The sequence below is a fragment of the Pan paniscus genome, chromosome 5, assembly GCF_029289425.2.
Source record: "Pan paniscus chromosome 5, NHGRI_mPanPan1-v2.0_pri, whole genome shotgun sequence".
Lineage (NCBI taxonomy): Eukaryota > Metazoa > Chordata > Mammalia > Primates > Hominidae > Pan > Pan paniscus.
In genome coordinates this window covers 107,980,126-108,000,897 of record NC_073254.2, presented here as the reverse complement: position 1 = coordinate 108,000,897, position 20,772 = coordinate 107,980,126, and the positions used below count along the sequence as shown (strand labels likewise).

General features: G+C 41.2%; 1 long non-coding RNA gene across 1 annotated transcript in view; it reads right to left on the bottom strand.

Annotated features, from left to right (window-relative positions):
- Window positions 1–9,874: 9,874 nt before the first annotated feature.
- LOC130541602 (uncharacterized) overlaps window positions 9,875–20,772 on the bottom strand; it is a 128,582-nt gene continuing 117,684 nt past the window's right edge. The window contains exons 3-5 of the long non-coding RNA XR_008955683.2: window positions 12,414–12,546; window positions 11,531–11,650; window positions 9,875–10,677 (exon numbers count right to left, since the gene is read on the bottom strand). This is a non-coding gene — a long non-coding RNA (uncharacterized LOC130541602). The remainder of the gene's footprint in view (window positions 10,678–11,530; window positions 11,651–12,413; window positions 12,547–20,772) is intronic.

Sequence of the window (20,772 nt, the reverse complement as noted above, 5' to 3'; positions counted from 1 at the left end):
ATGATTGAGGCAAGATCCTGGCACTAAAGTATCTCACGGTCTAGTGCCCATCACCCATAGTAACAACCCCCCCCCAATACACACACACACACCACCCAGCAGCAACACCAGCAGCAGCAAAAGTTCACATACCAGACCCTTACTATAGGCAATATACTCTGATACTTTATGTTCTATTTTACTTTTTAAATTGACTTCACCACCCACTAATGGGATGTTGACCCACAGTTTTAAAAGCTCCATTTTGGGGTTGGATATGTGTGCTAAGATCTATTATCATTTACTAGATTGCTATGGGAATGCCAAAAAAAGAGCTCCCAGGCCTAAGAGAATCAGCAGACCTAACACTTAAGCTGGAAGGATAGTCAGGTGTGCACAGGGTATTTGGTGTTCTCAGAAGAGGAAACATCATGAACAGTGCATGGAGGAATGAAAGCATGGCTGTTCAGGGAATTTTTTTTTTTTTCTTAGATGAAGTTTTGCTCTTGTTGCCCAGGCTGGAGTGCAATGGCATGATCTTGGCTCACTGCAACCTCCCCTTCCCGGGTTCAAGGGATTCTCCTGTTTCAGCCTCCCAAGAAGCTGGAATTACAGGTGCATGCCACCATGCCTGGCTAATTTTTGTATTTTAGTAGAGACAGGGTTTCATCATATTGATCAGACTGGTCTCCAACTCCTGACCTCAGGTGATCTACCAACCTCGGCCTCCCAAAGTGCTGGGATTACAGGCGTGAGCCACCACACCTGGCCAACTGTTCACAGAATTCTAAGAAGTTTTGAATGGTTAGAACACAGGGAACTTTAGGGGAAATGGGGGAAATATGAGGCTTTAGAGATAAATAGAGATTTTTGGTTTAAAGCAAATATTACAGAGCCAATGACTGAATACTCGGGGAAAAGATTTTTACTGCCAAGCAGGAAACTCAATCCAGCACAGAGTCTAGGCTCTGGGAAAAGAGGTTTCAGGAGAAGAAGAAACAAGATAGGTTTTTTAAAGCCAAGAGACCACACCCTGTATTTAAAAAGCAAACTCTCTTGAGTATTGCTGATTGGTTGGAGGCATCTTGGTGTGTGGATTTGGTTAAGCACTGGGCTGGGTGGAGAGCTCTGCTGTGTACCAGAGCACCCACCTCAGGATTGTGGCACCCAGAGGTTGTTTTAGCAGAAGTCATGTCTGCACCACTGACAGCTGATCCAGCAGCCCAGTTGCATCTGTCAGGAATCAGATCATGAAGAAATTTGTGGCCTGCTAGAGAGTTTGGGTGTTATCGGCCATGGAGGCCAGTGGAAGATTTAAAGTAAGAGAGTACCTAAAAATTGGTAGAAGCATCAATATCACAGCAGAGTAGCAGATAAGATTGGAAGGAAGAATTAACTGGAGGAACACAAACCAGAAAAGCAGCTAAGGTTAGTAGTTCAAGAGATGGTGACGGTGGGCTGAAAGAGAAAAGAGGTGATCAGGAAGAAAAGGAAAGGCTGGATTAGGAAATGGAAAGTTGGAGAATCAATATGATCCAGGGGCTGATTCAATGTAACAGGTGAGACAGAGGGAAAATCCACGATGATGCATCAAGTTACTAACTTGGGTGATGAGAAGATTGTGGAGATCCCCGAAGAGAAAATTTGGGGTGTTTGGGGAGAGAACGGGAGGATCAGGTCAGCACAAAGACAGTGCTAGAGTACCCAGACTTGTCTCCCATGTGTTACCGTGAGCAGAGAAATCTCCCATTTACAATGTTCATGAACCCAGGAATTATAGAGCTACCCTTCTCTTCCAGATGCCTAAGGAATCATCATTAGGATCAGGGCCAGGAGGAAGGGGAAGTGTCTGCCTGCTGGTGTGCATGGCATGAAGGTCGTCTCTGCCATCCAGAAAGCAGACTTTCTCCCACAGACACCAGATACGGTGGGGCTGCAGAGCAACTCCTCCCTCTAGCTGAGCATCGAGCTGGATGAAGAGAGGTGGAAGGATGCATTTGTCAGCTCTGACTCCAGAAACACTTGCTGGCCATCTCCATCTGGAAACCCAAGTTTGCACTGCCCAGTCACTATTTCAGCTTCTCCTCAGACCTGAGGTTGGAAGAATGATATCTGTAGTGGGTTGAATTGTGTGTCCAAAAGGATATATCCAAGTCCTAATCTCTGGTACCTGTGAGTAAGACTTTATTTGAAAATAAGGTCTTTGCAAATATAATTAAGGTTAAGAGAGATGAGATCATCCTAGATTTAGTGGGAGTTCTAAACCCAATGATTGATGTCTTTGAAAGAGAAAGCAGAGGGACATTTGAGACACAGAGATGCGGGGAGAAGGTGGCCACGAGAAGATGGAGGCAGAGACTACAGTTACACAGGTGCAAGCCAAGGAACACCAGTGGTGGCCGGCACCCATGAGATGCTTGGAGAATGGCATGGAATGAATTCTCCCTCTGAGCCTCCAAAGAGAACCAACCCTGCTGAATTTGGACTTCTTGCCTCCAGAACTGTGAAAGAATAAGTTTCTGCTGTTTGAAACCCCCCGTTTGTGGTAATTTGTTATAGTAGCCCTAGGAAACTGAGATAATATCCCATTTAATTGCTTTTATGGCACTTGGGTACAGGAAACCTAGTGACCATCTCAGAAGTAATCACTACTCTCTGGTGGCTTGCCTCTTCTCCCCCGCCTATTCCCCTCAGATAGACACCTTCTCAACCAGCTGTTTTCCATCTTTTCTTCATTCTTTCTCTAGAGCAGAAGCTGTTCTTCCCAGCTTAGATGCTGTTCTGAACTCAGGGTAACAGCCAATTAAGCAGGTCTTTACTGAAGTCTGGCAGTACACCAGATGCTAAAGGTGCCCAGTAGATCCCAAGTGTGACAAGGACCAGAAAAAGCACACTTTTCTCGGGCATTTAGTAAGAAAAGCCTTTCCTATTTTATGTTTTTTATTTCTACTATCCAGAGCAATATGACATTCCAGGGCAATCATTCTTACATTTCAGAAAACATCAAAAAATAGCTTATCCTTAAAACAAGGTTGGAGAGCTCATCCTATTCTAAGGCTTGGCCTGAGCCTGTAGATCAGAGAGGGTTCCATGATCTTAGGAAGTCACCCAGGACTTCTCATTTCCACTTGAACACCTAACACTATACCAAAGCAAGTATTTCCCCAGATTGCCCCAGTTCATGAACTGACCCTGTAGTGCGATGTTGAAGTTGCAAATTTTGGTGAGCCCTGGAATTAAAATGTGTCTTCCTTTCTGGAAATTTAAAAAACATAAATGAAAGGACTAGCCATATCCACATATGGTTCTGCCCTAGTCATTTAACCTCTGTTTGGCCCAGTTTGCTTATTTATGCATTAAGTGGAGATTGTGAAAGGACATCTTATGAATTAATTAATTAACAATTGAAAGGGGCTTTAAAAGTGCTATGCAAATGATAAGCATTATTGTAAGGCCCATGGGAACCTGAGACAAAGCAAGGAGCCAAACTCCAAATTGAGGATTATAACCAAGAAGCAAATGTCAGCACTTTGGAATGTGAAAGAATGATTAACATTGGTTACGATGATGTCGGTTTTTTCTAACCCAGATAGAGAGGTGAGAAACTGTTAAAATGTGGATTCAGTTTGAAAACCCATATGAGCCCAGATGCTCTGTAAGTGGTTACACTTCAGCAAACGCCTGCACATTAAAACAGAATCAAAAGATCGAACCAAACTGGAACTGGAGAAGAAGCAGGTGCATAAAACAAATGCTGTCAGCATATGTGTGAGCACAAACAATTCATTGTGCCCACATAAGTCATATGATTGGCATTTGCAGATGTCTACATATATTTAGTTCAAATATTACAAAAATAAAACCTCTTGAACCCACCTAATTTTAATATTACACTCGTTAGAGAGATAAAACCTCTCTCAAACCATTAGCCCATGGAAGTTCTCCAGGCAAATTAGCTTAGTTTTCTGTTTTCTATTTCTCAGCAAACGGACTCTTGGCTTTACAGAGGCCTGAAGCAGCCATTGGTCCTTATAATTATAAACAAAATGTGGTAATTCATCTCTTTAAAAAAATTATTCAAATTAAGCTATTGAGATGTGGCTGTATTGTCTTCTAAAAGAATAAAAAGCTATCTTAATAATAACAACAATAAAAATGAAGAAACAGTTTACATTTTTTTCCAGTTTAAGCAACTTCTGGCTTCAGTAATTATAGAAGAATAGTTTTGCAGATTGAAAAAGCAGCTGTTAGTGTCCAGGCCTGACTTAACTTTTATTTTCCTGCCTGAATGGCACTTTAAAGTGTCCAGCATCCTGTGGTCTTTAGCTTACCAGGCAAAAGCAGAGCTTTCTAGACTGGCAGCTTCTCATTTCCAAATCATCATGATCTATGGGTAAGCAACAGCAATCATAGAATTCAGGACTAGGTAACGAAGTTAGAGACCAGGAAAAAAAAAGACACTCCAGAAAATCTGTCTTCCAAAATATTTCCTCTGGAAATGAGAACAAATGTGTGATCTTTATATTTCTGTGCTGCCTTTGTTGCTGATCATTCTTGTCCAATTGACTAACCAATTATGGCAAAGAAGCATTCAAAGTTGTCTGGGCAAATAATAATGGTCCTACCGTAATACAAACTACTTGAGCTAACATGGTCCTTGACAAAGCCAAGCTGCTTTTTCCACATCTCTGCTATTGATTACATGATGAAAATGTTAAATGCTCAAAAATTTGGCGAGCCCCATTTATAGACAATCATTTTGAAAAAGTATTATCCTAATGACAGCCGACCTAGGTGGTCTTTGGGCACAGTGACTCAGCTGCATTTATTTGGCTTCCCAGGACCTTCCTGGGTACCAAAGTTTAGTTTGTAGGATTCTGTTTCCTTGATACACACACACACAAAAAAGTAAGTATGGCAGGTCTGTCTAAAATAAAACACCCTTTTATATTCTTTTCTAGTTCTTTTAAGTGCCTAAAAAGGCAAGAGAAGTGAGACTATCCGAATCTCCTGAAAGGTTAAAATAATTAAGGGAAGTTTCAACAGAAAGGAAAGAAGGTTTTTAAGCCTTGCACTAAATGTAAATTTTTTATATTCCAAAAGAAAAATACCCCAGAAGTTAAATCCTTCATAAAGGTCATCTCAGAAAATCTCAGATCCTAACTTTGGTCCCATGTCCTCATGTCTTCAAGAGCAACCAACCTCCTTCTAACCTGCACTCCTCTCTGACTACCTTTTGAGAAACCCCTCTCTACTTATGGTATCTACCTCCTCTGCAGCAGCACAATTCCTAGGTCTGAGATGCTCAGTCTGGAATAAGAACCAGAGGCCTTGAGGATAATAGATCACAATGGCCTGGCACTCTGAGGCAGGAAATTTTCCCTGACCCCTTCGTGGGCCTTACTTAGCCTGTAGCTCTCAATCCCTTGCAGGAGGGAGAGCACGCAGGTAAGTGGGTGCAGGAGTCAGAGCAAGTGCTTTTGGGTGCTGGCAGGAGCAAAACTCCGTATGGGCCCACAGCAGCATCTGGGGGGTAGTATCTACAACCCCCAAAGCCCCAGAGGGCGTGTGTTACAGTGCTCTTTTAGCTTTGCCATCTGCAGACAGCTTAAGTGTTAAACAGCTCAGTGGGCCTTCTGCCTTTTTGCATAAGGCAGTTGCTCTCCACCAGTGAGGGCAGAGGGTCAGTGTGACGGCCTTTAGCGTCTGAACCTATGGAACTTAAGCTCTTGTTTGGCATCCAGGAAAAATGAGGTCGCACAAATGAACTGAAGGGTGGTAAATGCAGAGGATTTTGTTGCCAGTGAAAGTGGCTCTCAGCAGGAAGGGGAGCTGAAAGGGGGATGGAGCAGGAAGGTGATCTTCTGAAGCAATGCTGTCAAGCCGTTCCTCTGAAGTCAAGCTGCTTTTCTCCACATTAAACCGCATTCTCTGACTTTCAGCTGCTTCTCCTCTCTCCCCTTCTCTGTTCTCTGCCAGTGGAGCCTGGGGTTTTTGTGGGTACAGGAGCAGGGCAGGGAGGGCCAGGGGTGGTTTTGGAAAAGGCAACATTTGAGTGAGAAAATGGGGAGTAAAATTCTCGCTTTGGGCCATGGTTCCAGGCTTGAGGGTGGGGCCCTCACCAGGGACCCCGCCCTTTCCTGCCCAGAATTTCTCTGCCTCTTGTCCCTATCAACTCCATGTCCCAAGGGGTGTGTTCTGGTTTTGGCACTTAAGTCCTGCAGTGGAACACTAGATGGATGTAGGCTCTTGATTTAGTCATCTTTAAGAGGTAAGCTGAAGACACACCTATCCCTGTTGTCCAGCATTCTCAGAAAGTTGTAACGATCTAAACCAATGGTGAATAAGAGAAATATTTTCCTAACTCAGTCTTAACTCACAATAAAAGCAGAACCATATTATTGTTCAAAGCAGTCTAATTTCTTTCCTTTATCTGTCCTTCCCTAAGCCTTACCCCCACTTATAAATTGTGTCCATTGAGCTTTCCTGGCATGAGAAATTGCCCCATTAAAAATCAGATATCTCTTTAAAATCCTTAGTCACACATAGACCTTGCTGAATGTTTCCTTTATTCATTCATTCAACAGATATTCATTCACTGCCTATAGGCACCTTGCTAGGCATTCAGAGTACAATGGTGAGTAAAACCCCACATAGCCCCTTGCCTTTATTAGAGCATAATTTATAGGGGCACAATCTATTTTTTTCAGCAAGGGGCATCCTCTTCCCCAACCTCTGGGCAGAAAAGATTGAAGATCTTTCTCCTAGTTACATTTGTTAGAAGCCCACAGAGAAAGCACTTCCTAAATGAGTTATCATTTTATCATTGATTTAGACCAGGTTGCCTTTATCCTGCGTGCTTTTGGTACAGAATTGCTATAACGCAAAGCAATGAAATAGCAAGTCCTAAGAGGGCCTTTCAAATTGTTCTGATTCTATAATGAAATAATCAGAGTGTGAAAGCTCAGAGCTTAGAGATTATCTACCCACCTCCCACCCTCCACACACACATATGCACCCATTTCGCAGATGAAATATCCCTCAAGGCTGAGGGAGAAAGGTGTGCCATGTCTTGTCTAAAGCTAAACAAGTTGTTAGCAGAAGAAGCAGAACAAGCTGGGTCAGCTGCCTGCTAGTTCTAGACTCTCTCCACCACATCCTGCCACCTTATAAGGAACATTTGGCTTCTGGAATCTGACTACTAGCTGTTCTGCTGCAGCTGCTAGTCACCACCAGCCAATGAGAGGGTAATTTGTTATCCTCTGCATTGCCCTCTTTCTAATTCTACTCACACGCAGAAACAGAATCTAATAAATATGGTACTCACAGTCTCACAATTCTCCCTATGATGGAAACCAGCATTCCTTTTCCAGAGGAAAATGCAAACATGTATACAAGCCGAATGACAGGAAGAAAAATCACTTACATGTCAGCATTGGAGAACATGTACATGTTTCATTACATTGAAAACCAAATTCCTTCTGAAATTACCTAAGAAAAAACTAAGAAAAATAGCAAAAAGACAATGTCAGCAAGTTCTCAGAAAATATAATATATTTTCTATATTTTTCTTTATTAGCAGGTGAGGATAGTGACAGATAAACTGTGCCTCTGCCCTGCCATAAGATATATGTCATCCAAGGTTATAGAAGTTGACACTCTAATTTTTCTCCATGTAACTCTTAATTCATTAATTAAAATTAGAAAACATGGTTTGGTCATCAAATGTTCAAATGTTTACCTTTTTGTACAGATTTATACTAGTCCCCACATTTTGAAATAGAGAAAGTGTAAATCAGGTATAAACAATACAGTCAGCATGAGTGTTCACCATTTAGGAAACAATTTGGGGGGAAAAATAATGTTTAGAGTTTGAAAATGTCCTCTAATTCCAATTTTGTAGCTCCAGTTTCATTTTTTCGTCTCTGGCTCTTGAATCCTAGTCTTCAGGGGTTAGTGGAGGTTAAAGATTGCTCTACCTACCAGTCGCGGAACATGTGTGTTTTAACACATTTTAAAGTTTTTATTAGGTGCTCTTTTATTACCTTTCCGCTGGAATCCCTGGTGGCCATACTCGATTTTTAATAAGGTAGAAATCCTGTAAAGTGATTGTTCAGTCGTTGCATTTAACCAGCAGGCCCGTCGCTGAGCCAAAAGGTCGGCTGCTAAGCTCAGGGAGGAAGCTGGAGAGAAAGCAAGCTGGCTCAGCCTCCCCATTTTAAATGAAGTCCCTTTCATTCTGCTGCTCATTCAGAATCAAAAAGGTTTCAAAGCTCATTCACTACCATGGGAGAAGGGGGCAAAAAGGAGAGGGTGCATTTTGCTACTCGATATCAGAAAAACAGAAGCCTGAGCTGAGCACTGGTATCCTTAGACAACACAGTCTTATAGTATACTATTATTCAGTGTTGTTGTTATACTTTTGCAACGAATATGAAGTTTTATTCATAAAAATAAACAGGTCACTCAGCCAGGAGGCCAAGAAAACCCAGTAATGTATTTCCTGCTGTAAAGGCACAGTGGGGGCCCCTCTCTGTCCCCACTCTTTATCTCTTTTACACATGGAACCATCTGGGTTGGGGGGCAGGCACAGAGTTCAAGAGGCCCTCACAGGGATTCTGAACAATCCCAGTTCTCAGTGTGCCTGCCATCAGAAAGGGAGAAAGGTGGAAATGTTTCCAATAGAGGAAATAATTAGTGAGAGACACAAAACCACTAAGCTAGAGAGGTGCCAGCCATATTTTGAAGAATTAGGTGTGTGGCGGTGTTGCGGGGATGACCTTTGGGACAGGCCAGTTTTGAGATATAGCTATGTGCATGGGGGTGTACGCTGAAATGCATCCTTCACCTCTGAAAAGGATAGTAACTAACTTAGGGTCTACTTTCTTCCAGCACTATGCTGGTAACATGTCACTAACAACTGTTTTGGAGGAAAACCAGGATGTGGAACATGTTGCAAATGTAGGCTTTGCCACAGGATAAGTGGGAGTACAACAATGCCTGAGATTGGCCAAGAGGATTTGGAGGGAGCTAAATAATATAGATGGATACAAACTCAGAAGCTTCTTCTTCTTTTTTTTTTTTGGCAGAGTATCACTTTGTCACTCAGGCTGCAATGCAGTGGCACAATCTCAGCTCACTGCAACCTCTGCCTCCCAGGTTCAAGCGATTCTCCTGCCTCACCCTCCTGAGTAGCTGGGATTATAGGTGTGTGCCACCACACCTAGCTAATTTTTTGTATTTTTAGTAAAGATGGAGTTTCACTATGTTCGCCATGCTGGTCTCGAACTCCTGATCTCAGGAGATCTGCCCACCTCGCCCTCCCAAAGTGCTAGGATTACAGACATGAGCCACCACGCCCGGCCAAACTCAGAAGCTTCTTAGCAGGTCTTGCACAAAGTAACAGGGTCCTCTTAAAATCAGTGTAGGCTTTAGGGTCTACAGTTTTGGTAACCTAGTTGAGAATCTCACCCCACTGCTGCTCTCTTATAGCCATGGGGATGAAAACTCTCTATTACACACACATATAGAATGCACTGTTGCCCACCTAAACCATTACTACTTAAGATATAGGGCAATCTTAACTAAAATTGCACAACCATCTGGTTAACCCAACTGTTGGACTTATCTCATGCTAGGGGTTTAAGGTAGTGTTTGGGCTCCCAAACTTCTACTCACTCTCCTTCCTCTCCATTGCTGTGGCCAAGAGAGCAGACATGCCCAAACAGACATCTGAACAAGAATCCAAATATTGGACTTATAACAGACTAAGCAACTATCTAAAGACACCTCTGCCCAAGGTTTAGGCTTCCTGGGAACAGCTAGATTGGAGAATGTGGTTTGGCTACATATCTCCTACCTCAAATTGAGGACAGACAGACTGATGGGAAAGGGGACACCTGAGTAGCACCCTAGTTGTAGTTAGAAAAGCTAGAACAGAAAGTGAAAATCCCTGTCTCCCCTCATCAGTATCATCAGTATAGGAAGAGCTTGCTTTGGTGTACAAAGCAAGGAGGAGGTGGCCCTTTTAACTGATAAATGAGACGGAGCCCGCTTTATTTATTTATTTATTTATTTATTTATTTTGTTTTTAGAGAGATAGACATATGTCCATTCTCTATTGAGGAACATACTCCCATCCTTTCATAATTTTCCAAAAGACATATCAATCTTTGACCATTTGCATTAGCCATTCATTCACCAAAGGGGAGGAGCAGGGGGCAGATTAGAGAAAGTGTCAGGAAGGTTGATTCCAATACACTTGTATTTGGGAAGATATTCCCCTTCCACAAATCACAGCTCAGTGAAATCTGGGGAGGCCAGCAGAGAACAGAAGGATACTTTTAAGGTTCCAATGCAACTGTAGATGCTGTGCGAGATGCCAAAGAAATAGAAAGAGTTCCTGCCTTTGTAGATCAGGATACCAAACTTGCATAAGATTCAACAAGAAAAAAATAAAATAAAAACACAAAATAATAATAAAGTTCAAACTGTATGATATTATCCACTTCCATCAGGTGAACTTCCAAAGATGAAGGGGGAGAAATTGGGAGGAAAAGGGAGGTCGCAGAACAACAATCTTCCCTTCCAGGAAATTGCTCTCTGCTGGGGAAGCACCTGTAGGGTGAGGTGCCCAGTCTCAGCTCATGGACCAGCATTTGGGTACTCTTTGGGAGCACCCATTGAGCCCCAAGTTTTCTGAAGCAAAGTGATGACAGATAATCAAGCAGTCACTAGTTGGGCTGCTCCTGAGCTTTGGTTTTCTGCAACTCTGATACCACTAGTGCCTTAGGCTGGCTTGTCAAACACTCCTGCCATCATTCCACCACTCTCATTTACTCTTTCCCTTCTAAAAGCCTTTTCCAACTAAACAAGTGCCTTTTCTGGCCTCGATCATCACCTGACATCTTTTTAACAACTTTGTTGAGGTATAGTTTGCATGCCATAAACTTCACCTGTTTTAAATGTAAAATGTACTGCCTTTTAGTAAATTTACTGAGTTGTGTAACCATCACCATAATCCATATTTAGAACATTTCTAGCACCCCAATAAGATCCCTTATGCCTGCTTTCACCTAACATCTTAATGATATTGTTTGGCAGGTAGCTAAGAGTAAGGCTAAGACACAAAGGGAAGCAGAGGGAGTAGTGAGCCTTAGAAGGCAAAAGAACACCAGAGAGGTGCAGGTGAGAAATGTAGAAGAGATCAAAGGCTTCACATGGCTCACAGCTCTACTGAAGGCTTCAATGATGGAATGCATGCCAGATGTGGCAATCCTTCATCTCCACTCCTCAATGAAAAGCCATAAGAGTGCATGGCCCCACTAAATGCAACATGACTGACAGCAAAGTGTAGACAACCTCTTTTTCAACATGCCCAGTATCTAACAATGCCTTGTGCAGAGTTGAAACTTAATGTTTGTTGAATTGAACTGAAATGAGTTGGAGAGATGAAAAGTTGGAAGAGGAAAAATGTCTTCTCATGGACAATTGTCACCCAACATCCTTTGTCACTTCCCAATGCCCCTCCAGTTTCCTTTTTGATAATTACCTCTTTCCATCATGTGTGGTGTTAGGGGGATGATAATTCCTGGAGTGTAGTAAACCATAGAATCAGATTTTCCTTCTTCCCATCTCAACACATCCAGGGACAAAAAGTTTCATTTTGACACTATAAACCAATGATGCAAAGTCAGAAGGAATGATTAGACATCATCCATGGCCACAGTTGTCCTGGCCCCAGCCAGACTCAACCTGTGTGAAGCAGATGCTATGCTTCCTGCTTCCTGGCCTTCCAGAGGTGCCCTGTTCCTACCTATTTGCAAGCCCAACTGTCCATCCTCCTGCTGATTCTGTGTCCTCCCAGTAATTCCATTTTATTACCTAGAATTGGTTTCTGTTGCTTGCAACTGAGGAATCCTAACCCCTTCATGCCCTTTAATGGCCATGGCATTGATGAGGTGAGAGGTAACAAGAGTCATGGTGTCACTTCCATAAGAGGCATTCGGGGCAAAAATGGGGTGACTGAAGAAATTATTTCCTGGCAGGAAAGGAAGAGCAGTCAAAGTTGACCCTAAAGTTTTATATTTCAAATGTGTTTCTACCACACAGGGTTTTTGGTCATTTGAACTTTCACCCAGGTGAGCTAAGAAAACTGGTGGCACATTTCTCATAAATGGATCAACAGCGCAGGCTATTTTAAGACCTAACGTGTGAGGATGAGCAATTTTCACATGCTTTTCACTTCACTGAGAGAACAACCAACATGGCTTGTCGAGCAGTTGGTCTCACTGCTCAACCTCACGCACGTGCCGCCTGGGCCGGTGATTCAGTCCCCCCAAAACACTGCTTCCTTCTGAATTGGAGAGCCAAGGTTATGAGTCAGCCCTGCTCAGAGCCAAGACACTTCGATTCAGTGTTATTTTTTGCCTTACCACACAAGGTTCAAAATGTCCAATCTCTTTTCTCTAATGCCAATGCCCCAATAGTTAGGAATCACAGTCCAGAGCTGCTTTATTAAAAATGTTCACTTTCAGAAATCATTGATCCTGAAATCATTGCACTCTTCTGAAATAAAAAATAAATAGAAAGAAAAATCAATCAAGGAAATAGCAAAATGGTAAGCGGTACAATATGACATGTTAATGCTAAATGCCAGCTTCATGGTTCAACGCCCAATTTATTATGTTGAAAGCACTAGGCAGAAGACAGGCATCAAATGAAATGAGGACTGAATAAATGTGCTACTGCATAAAAACTATTTATGAATTTCCATGCTGTTTGTCATTGAATAAAAGCTATAATCATTTGATAGATATACATTTTTGTCAGTGTTACTTCAAACTGATACTTCATCAAATTGCTACAACCCTTTCAGGTGTGAGAATCATAGAGCTTCTTTGACGGAAATCATGACTTAATGCATGAAAGCTGAAAGACCAGCAAAAATTACAGAGCAACAGCCCATTACTAAAGGGCCATGGTATGAGAGACACATAATGCATTTCACTTGTAAGGGATTTCTGAGTTCACCCCTAAGTCCAATCCCTCCACCCAGAGCTGAAGCCTGCCAGTTATAACACAATCCAGATAACATGCAATGGTGTCGTATCACATACTAATGCTATGGTAATTCTCCTAGTATTTCAAAGACTGGGAATCTGAACCAAGAACAGGAATAGATTAGTCAAGTTTATTCAGCTTATGCCTGCATCCTCTCATTGCCCTCTTTAGAATGGAAATATGTCATCATAGTTCAGTTTCCTGAGGTCGCAAAGATAAGACAATATCTACTTTGATTTCAAACAGAATCATCTGTAGATAAAAGAAGGCTCCTCTCTCAAATAAAACAGCTTTTCAAATAGCCTCTCACCACAGTTAGTAATAATTTATGCTTGGTGAACAGGAAAATGTGCTGAATTTATTCATTTTACCGTGTGCTGCCTGTCAAAAGGGCAAGCTGATAAAGACAGAAGTAGGGGTGGGCAATTTATTGGTATTTGCAAATCTGATATAAAAGGTTTTTGTAATTCCTCCTGATTTCAAAAGAAGAAGAAAATTAACTCTGAAAGTGGCAAAACAGAAAATTCCTGTTCTTGTCCATCATATCTGACATTTTACCACGTGGATAATTCTAGAGGCGGGTTTTTCTTTTGTCCTCCAAAATAAATTTTTGCTCCATTTTTGAACCCTAATCAAAAAATTATGCCACAGGAGACACTCTACTTAAGAACCTAGAGTCTAGCCCAGCTTCAAGGGCATAGTCCTACTGTGTCGCATTTTCCTAAACACCTGTAACAGCTGGACAGCTGCTCATTCCCCTCCTCTGCCAACCCAGTCATTTGCTTTAACCAGGACAAGTTTATTTTCAATCTTAATTATTTCTGAATTGAAACTTTATTTTCTTACCTGGTTTCAGGATGTGTTTTAGAGTGTTTTGGGTTTTGAAAATTCACTTTGAAATGGGATATGGTTTTTACGTCCTCTTCTTATGCTGTCTCTCCTCAGGAGTTGTTGAAACTCCTTACATTTAAATTCCTTAAGGGGCAGTTGTAGTTTTGTGCCTCATGTAGCAGACAGGGTATCAGGTACAGCTGGAAGTTTGGGGAATTAACTTGACTTGAAGCTCAGATAACCAGAAGTCTTAACTCATATGCCACTCTCTTTTTTCCACCATAAAAGATAATAAAGTCTTTATCATAAATTAAAAGTATAGCATGAAGATTGGGGCATTTTGAAGAGAAGAAAGTTGTTTGAAGCTCAGAATTTAGCAAGTTCATTTTATAGACTTCATGTATGGGTTGCTTTTTGTTTAATAGCGCATCACAAAATTCTGGCTGAAAGCCATGAGATAATATAGCTTAACGATACTAAGGTTCATTTATAAAAATTATAATTTAATCATAAAAATACATTTTAGATACAAAAGCTTCTTTCTGAGCTCACATCTCCCATTTATGTCTCAAAGAGCACAGGCAATGCCACCCACTGAGCATTCTTGGTGGTAACTGGTTCTAAACCTCAAATTTCAAAATAATCACACTCAGACACACCACAACCACATCCTGGATCGTCAGAAGCCAAGAAAATCCAGTGATGAAAGTTTTTCTTAATCCCACAGGCATCTATGGTGTGGGGAAGAGGACTGCGTTGCTATAGCTACTGATCCCCCCCGTTTTTGGCTTCTTTGACCTTTCCTCCCCTTGGGGGAGGAAATACTGCTGCAGTAGCCTGTGGAGGCTATGGGGAGAGCAGATCCACCTTCGAGTTCAAGAGAAAGACATTCTCCAGGAAGCCCTCCTGTCCTCACATTTGGTGACAGTTACAAAGCAGAATTGTCTCCTCTTTAAGTGGCCGTCATGAAGCCCAGAGGCAGTGTGGGATGCTGAATGAAATAACAGTTTCCAAAGTACCATCCGATCAAGCCTTCCCATATTCTCCTGAGATTCCTTTCACTACTGCTCAAAGACTTGGGGGTCTGGAGTCTTTTGTTTTTGTGTGTTTGGTTATTTACCATTAGATGGTAACATAGGGATGGGGCCTGGCTATATTTCCACTCCTTGTTCTTGCTCCTGCATAAGTCATGGAAATCCTCACCTTAAAAACTTCTTTTGACCATAACCTTGACTTCATTGTGAGGCATTTAGAAAAAGGCGTGGCCTATCCAAGTAAAGGGCAGGTACTCAGCTTACCCACCAGCTACAACTTGTCACAAACTGACACATAACCTGGCTCTCTATCCATCTCCATTGGTTTTTACACTCACTGAGGAAGCATCATGGTATACCAGAAAGTCTAGGCTTTGGATCAAACATATTTGGATGTCAATTCCAGCTCCTGGATCCAAACATATTTGGATTTAAATTCCTTGAGTAAATTACCCCCATCTTCAAATCTGTTTCCTCAATTAGAAAGGGCTGTTAGGAAGAGGCAATGCAAAATGAGCACTTAGTGTGCTGTGCCAGGCACATACTAAGCGTGTAAAGGATGTTAGCTATTATTATTGTAATTTACTTCATAGGGATGCTGTGCGGAATTAAATGAGATGACATCTGTGGAAGGCCAGGCCCATTTGGAAGAGCTCAAAAAACACTAGCTCCTTTCCTCTTAAGAACAATTAAGTTCTTTCCAAATCTGCTTAGGTTTCAGGTGAAGACCTTGGATTTGAATCCAAGGTGCTTCCCTGCAGCCACTTAATGATACACACCTCTCCCTGTGCCTGCAGCCCCATAGGGGGAGCATCCTAAACACCTTTATGACATCTTTCCCCCTCCCCACCTTAAGTCCAGTTCTGTTGGGTCTTCTTCACCTCACTGTCTGGCCCTCTCTTCGAATACTGAAATGTTTTCCCAATGTCTTCCCTCCTTCTGATTTCTAGGTTGGATCATAAACCTTGCCCTTAGCCCACCCACTCCTGTTTCCTCCTCTACTGCTCTGTTCTCTCCCGTCCATCCCTGAGGGGCTCATTACCCAAGCACCATTTACAATGACAAAGCAAATGCACTGCATTTAGATTGATTTTTGTCTTAGTCAAACTGGGGTACATTTGTAATATAGAAAAGGATTGGTGTGTTTCATCACAAGGAATTAAAGCTATTATCTCACAAATCTGATTGATGTGAGCAGCCAAAACAAATATGTTGAGTAATTTCTTCCCTTACTAACTAGTTCTTTGCTTGAATCTTCCAGTTAATAGTTACGCCTGGCAAATTCTCAAATGGTATATATTATATTCATCCCAGCACTTGCGTTCTGTTTTGGATATGATTTTGAAAGAAGACATCTTAGAGAGTAAATTCTTGAGGAAAGGACATAGATAAATACCAGATATAAACAGATAAACATGAATAAAAATGCATATTTCAGAAACATTGTAAAAAATAACAATAATAATAATAATATAATGGCTGTAATTTTTCAAACATCCTCAGACCACAAAGGTAATGCAGAGGGAAAATAGGCGTATTTGTTTTCCTCTTGCCTTATGGCTGAAAGAGCAAAGCATGCATGATTTTTATGACCTGGCTAGTGATGTGTCCCTTCAGGGAGCTATTAACTCTATCCTTGTAGATGGTGCCTGATCCCCTTCAAAATTAGAAATTGCTTAAAACCAGAAAAAAAAAGCATTTCATTCCTAAATAGGCCATTAGTGATATTGGATAGTTTGTTATGCTGTAATGCAATATTGAAATTCCTAGAGGCAATGGATTTTCAGTAGTGAATTAAAAAGACCAAACTAAACCAAGTATTTGAGGAATGAGTGAAAAGAATCTTGGGTAGCTAACTATTTTATAGGTTGTGTGTCAGCAAGTGACCTTTTGAAAATAAAATTATTAACTCTCCCCAGAGAACTAAATGCAAATTGAGCCCAGCTGGATTGTGTGGTAGGTATGAAAACATATCTATTTTGATGCAGGGGAGCAGGGGGTGGACATATATGTCACGAAATGTCAGAATAATGACCATCACCCTCAACAGAAAGTAAGTGGACTAAAAATAGCAACATACAGTTTTGGTTCTTAAAAATTATCAGCAAAGATGCAAAGGGTAATGACAGCAGATGTGTACAGCAGGGTTTTAACCTGAGTATGTGCCTGGACATGCTGTGCTGCCTCACTGCACAGCTAATACAACCTTTGACAACCTTTTCCCAGGAATGCAGAAGTCCAAGAATAATGCACATAAACTAAATAGCATCATTTCGTAGCATAAGTTAAAGGGAAGCTAATTTACTGGCTGCATGTTACAATAGATAAAATGAATTTCATTGTCTCCATGCCTGTACCTATCATCAGGCTTAATGTAAATACCCCTTTGAAGGACTATAGCTATCAGACGTGACATTACAGTGATTCACAAACAGCTCTAATTACATAAGTACAAAACTATATTGTACTTACAGGCTTGCAGATACTAACTAATTTCTCATCATTTGCATCCAAAAACCCTGGTAAATTCCCTTTTCCTGAATATAGTATCTAAATTTTAAATGTGTAGGAAAAGTCACTATTCTACTAAGTGTATCTTTCAATAGATACTTAATTTCCTTTCTGAAGTTACTGTAATTATTTCAGGAATTGAGCCTTTTTGTCCTAGAATTTTTGTTCTCATCAGGATAGACAAGCTCTCCAAGGACATGCTGATATTTCTCCTGGCTAACCTCTGGGGACATGATCAATGCATGGTACAGTAAGTTAATATTTCACCAAAGTTAAAAAAAAATAGAAGAATACAATTTGAGGAGGGGGGATTGTTAAGAATCATATTCAGGTTAAAATATTACATTCATAGGAACTTTAAAATTTTTAAATCAATATAGATGATTTCAACACAGTATATAAATCAAAGCCCTCCTATTTAGTCCCTGGCCTGATTGATAGGGTTTCTCCATTAAAATTGCCCAGTTCATCCCAAATATGGATAATATATAATTTGAAGTTGAAATCAGGTCCCTTGAGTTTCTTGAGATTGGATAAATGTCTGCAAACATCAACAAACAGTCCTTAAAGTAAGGCAGTAATCTATAAACCATCCTGATGACTTGTCAATAGGAGGAGGGAGACAGGATGAGACTGTAAACTCAGCAACCTCTTCCTGACCTTAACCCTCCCCCAACCTCTGAAAAGTAATGAGGACTGTTCCTTGGGCCTTTGTTTGAGGAAGCTGAGAATAAGAATTGTGAGCTCCTGTATTCCCACAGAGACTTAAAGTATCCACAACCCCTTCAGTTCAAAATTGCTTTATATTTGGTGACCTGAGGTTCAAGTAGATAAGTTTTGCTATATTCAAGAATGCAGAAATAATTCATCCTGTCACTGCACTGAGCAAGACAACCAACCAGGGCTGGTGTGGCCCAGGAAAGGTCTAGGGAAACAGGGAACCAAGGATGTATTTCAAGGGGGCAGGTGGACTGGGGAACAGGAACTGTTTGAATAATTTTCAGAGACTCTGAGATTTTAGCTGCCACCAAAATGAGAAAAAAAGCACCAGATGTAGAGTTAGTAAACCAAGTCTCTAGTCAGCTCTGCCATTAATTTATTTTGTTATCTTGGACAAGTTTCTTAATTTCTCTGGGACTCAGTTTTCCCATCTAAAGACTGGCTGAAACAATGTCTAAGTTACTGTCATCTCTCAAAAGTCTGCAGTTTCACGACTGTTACTTATTCCTCAGAGATATAAGAAAACTGATGTTAACTATAATCACACAAGTGGAGGAAGAAAGAAAACAAATTGAGTTTTCTCAGCCTTGCTAATAACACTGCAGCGCAGCACTCGAACGGTCAGTGAGAGGCGATGGAACGAATCAAGATCCTTAGACTAATTACATGTGGAAGACCTCCGTGCGTCACCATGGAAACCAAAGGGAAGGTGGCCCCGGTAAAGGTCAAAGACTCGAAAAGTAGACACGGCATTATGAGAGATTCCTACACCTCAACCAGATTCATCCCCAGGGCAGTGAGACCCTAATTATTTTCTAAAACAGTGTCTCCAAGTAGGGTGTGTGCTTCAGAATCACCTGGTCAGTTACTCATACAGACTCCTTGAACTCACCCAGGCCCACAAAATCAGAATTTCTGGGAAAAGGACTAGGAAATCTGCATTTCTAAGCAATTCCCCTAGTGTTTGTACAATAGCACTTGAGCACTACTGGTCTAACAAATGGAGAGGAAGAAGTTGGAAGAAAAATAATGAAATGCCCAGCATGTAGGCTCACAGAATACCTCTGGAAGTGGAGGAGTCACTGATAACAGTGGTTGCCTTCAAGGACGTCTGAGGTACACAGAAGAAAAACTTGCTTTCACTGCAAATGTGTTAATGTTGTTAACATTTTTACGATGAGCAAGAATTACATAAATATTTCTAATCCTAAAAAAGATTTTAAGTGCAAATTAAATGTGGGTACAATTTCTCAGATTTGAAAAAAAATGGGCACTCTTTTTAAAGTTAAAGGATAAAGTGATAACAACAGTTTAAAATTTTCTCCTTTCTTTTTTTTTTAAACCAAATAACCCAAATTGGAAAGGTTAAGCAAAATGCAGTCTTAGTTTTGGATTTTATCAAATGAAAGCTGTCAAAGAAGAGTTTCAGGAAGGATACTTAACAAAGGTATCTCCCCTCAATTCAGCTAATTTCTGGTTTATATCCTAGAATTAGTGCCTTGTTACTCACTGTACTATTTTTTGTTTCCTGGATGATTAGCAGTTCTTGCTAAGCAGAGACCATAATGTATGTCCCTTCCTGTTTCTCAAAGTCCCTTTCATGGTACACAGTACATGGTACTTGCTCAATAAAATTCTTATGAAATGTTTTCTTTTCTGTAACATGTAACACTTCCCTTTTGCAAGAAAACCTTGAAATTTAATCAAATTAAACATATTTTTAACTCCAAGGTAGGCTATAAGCTGTGATTTCCAACAATTGTAAAAGAGGATGATGCCTGAAGAGACCAAGGAGAAAGAGATCAGGATCAGAGGCCCAACTGAAACCACCTTTGCAAAAATTATAACTGAGACAATTATGACAGTGAAAGAGATCTAACCTAACCGACTCCATCTTGCTTTTAACCTCCAAACTGTCCTTATTTATTCCTAGCCTCCCAAGTAGCTGGGATTACAGGCACACACCACCACGTCCGGCTAATTTTTGTATTTTTAGTAGAGACAGGGTTTCACCATGTTGGCCAGGCCGATCTTGAACTCCTGACCTCGTGATCCGCCCACCTCGGCTTCCCAAAGTGCTGGGATTATAGACGTGAGCCACTGCACCCAGCCATATCTTTGAAACAAAGATAACAGCCCTTTCTGAAATAAATCCCCTTCTAGCCAGGGGACTAGACTGCCTTTGCAGGACTAACAAATTAGCCACAAGATTAGAAATTATACTTTAGGAGTCAAGCAGCTGAAGGCTGCAAGATTATGAACCGCCCCAAATTGCTCCTGGGGATAACATTACTATTGTAAAACCTAAGATCAGTGCTTGAGATATTTTGCAGACTCTGTACTTGATGGATCAGCTGCCACCACCCAGATCAATAAACTGGCTCATCTGGCCTTGTGGCCCCCACCCAGCAACTGACTCAGCACTGGAGGACAGCTTCGACTCCCTATGATTTCATTTCCCACCTGACCAATCAGCACTCCCCACTTTCAGACCCCCTTCCCACCAAATTATCCTTAAAAACCTCAACCCCCAAGTTTTAGGGGAGACTGATTTGAATAATAATAAAACTCCAGCCTCCCATACAGCCAGTTCTGCATGAATTAAACTCTCTCTATTGCAATTCACCTGTCTAAA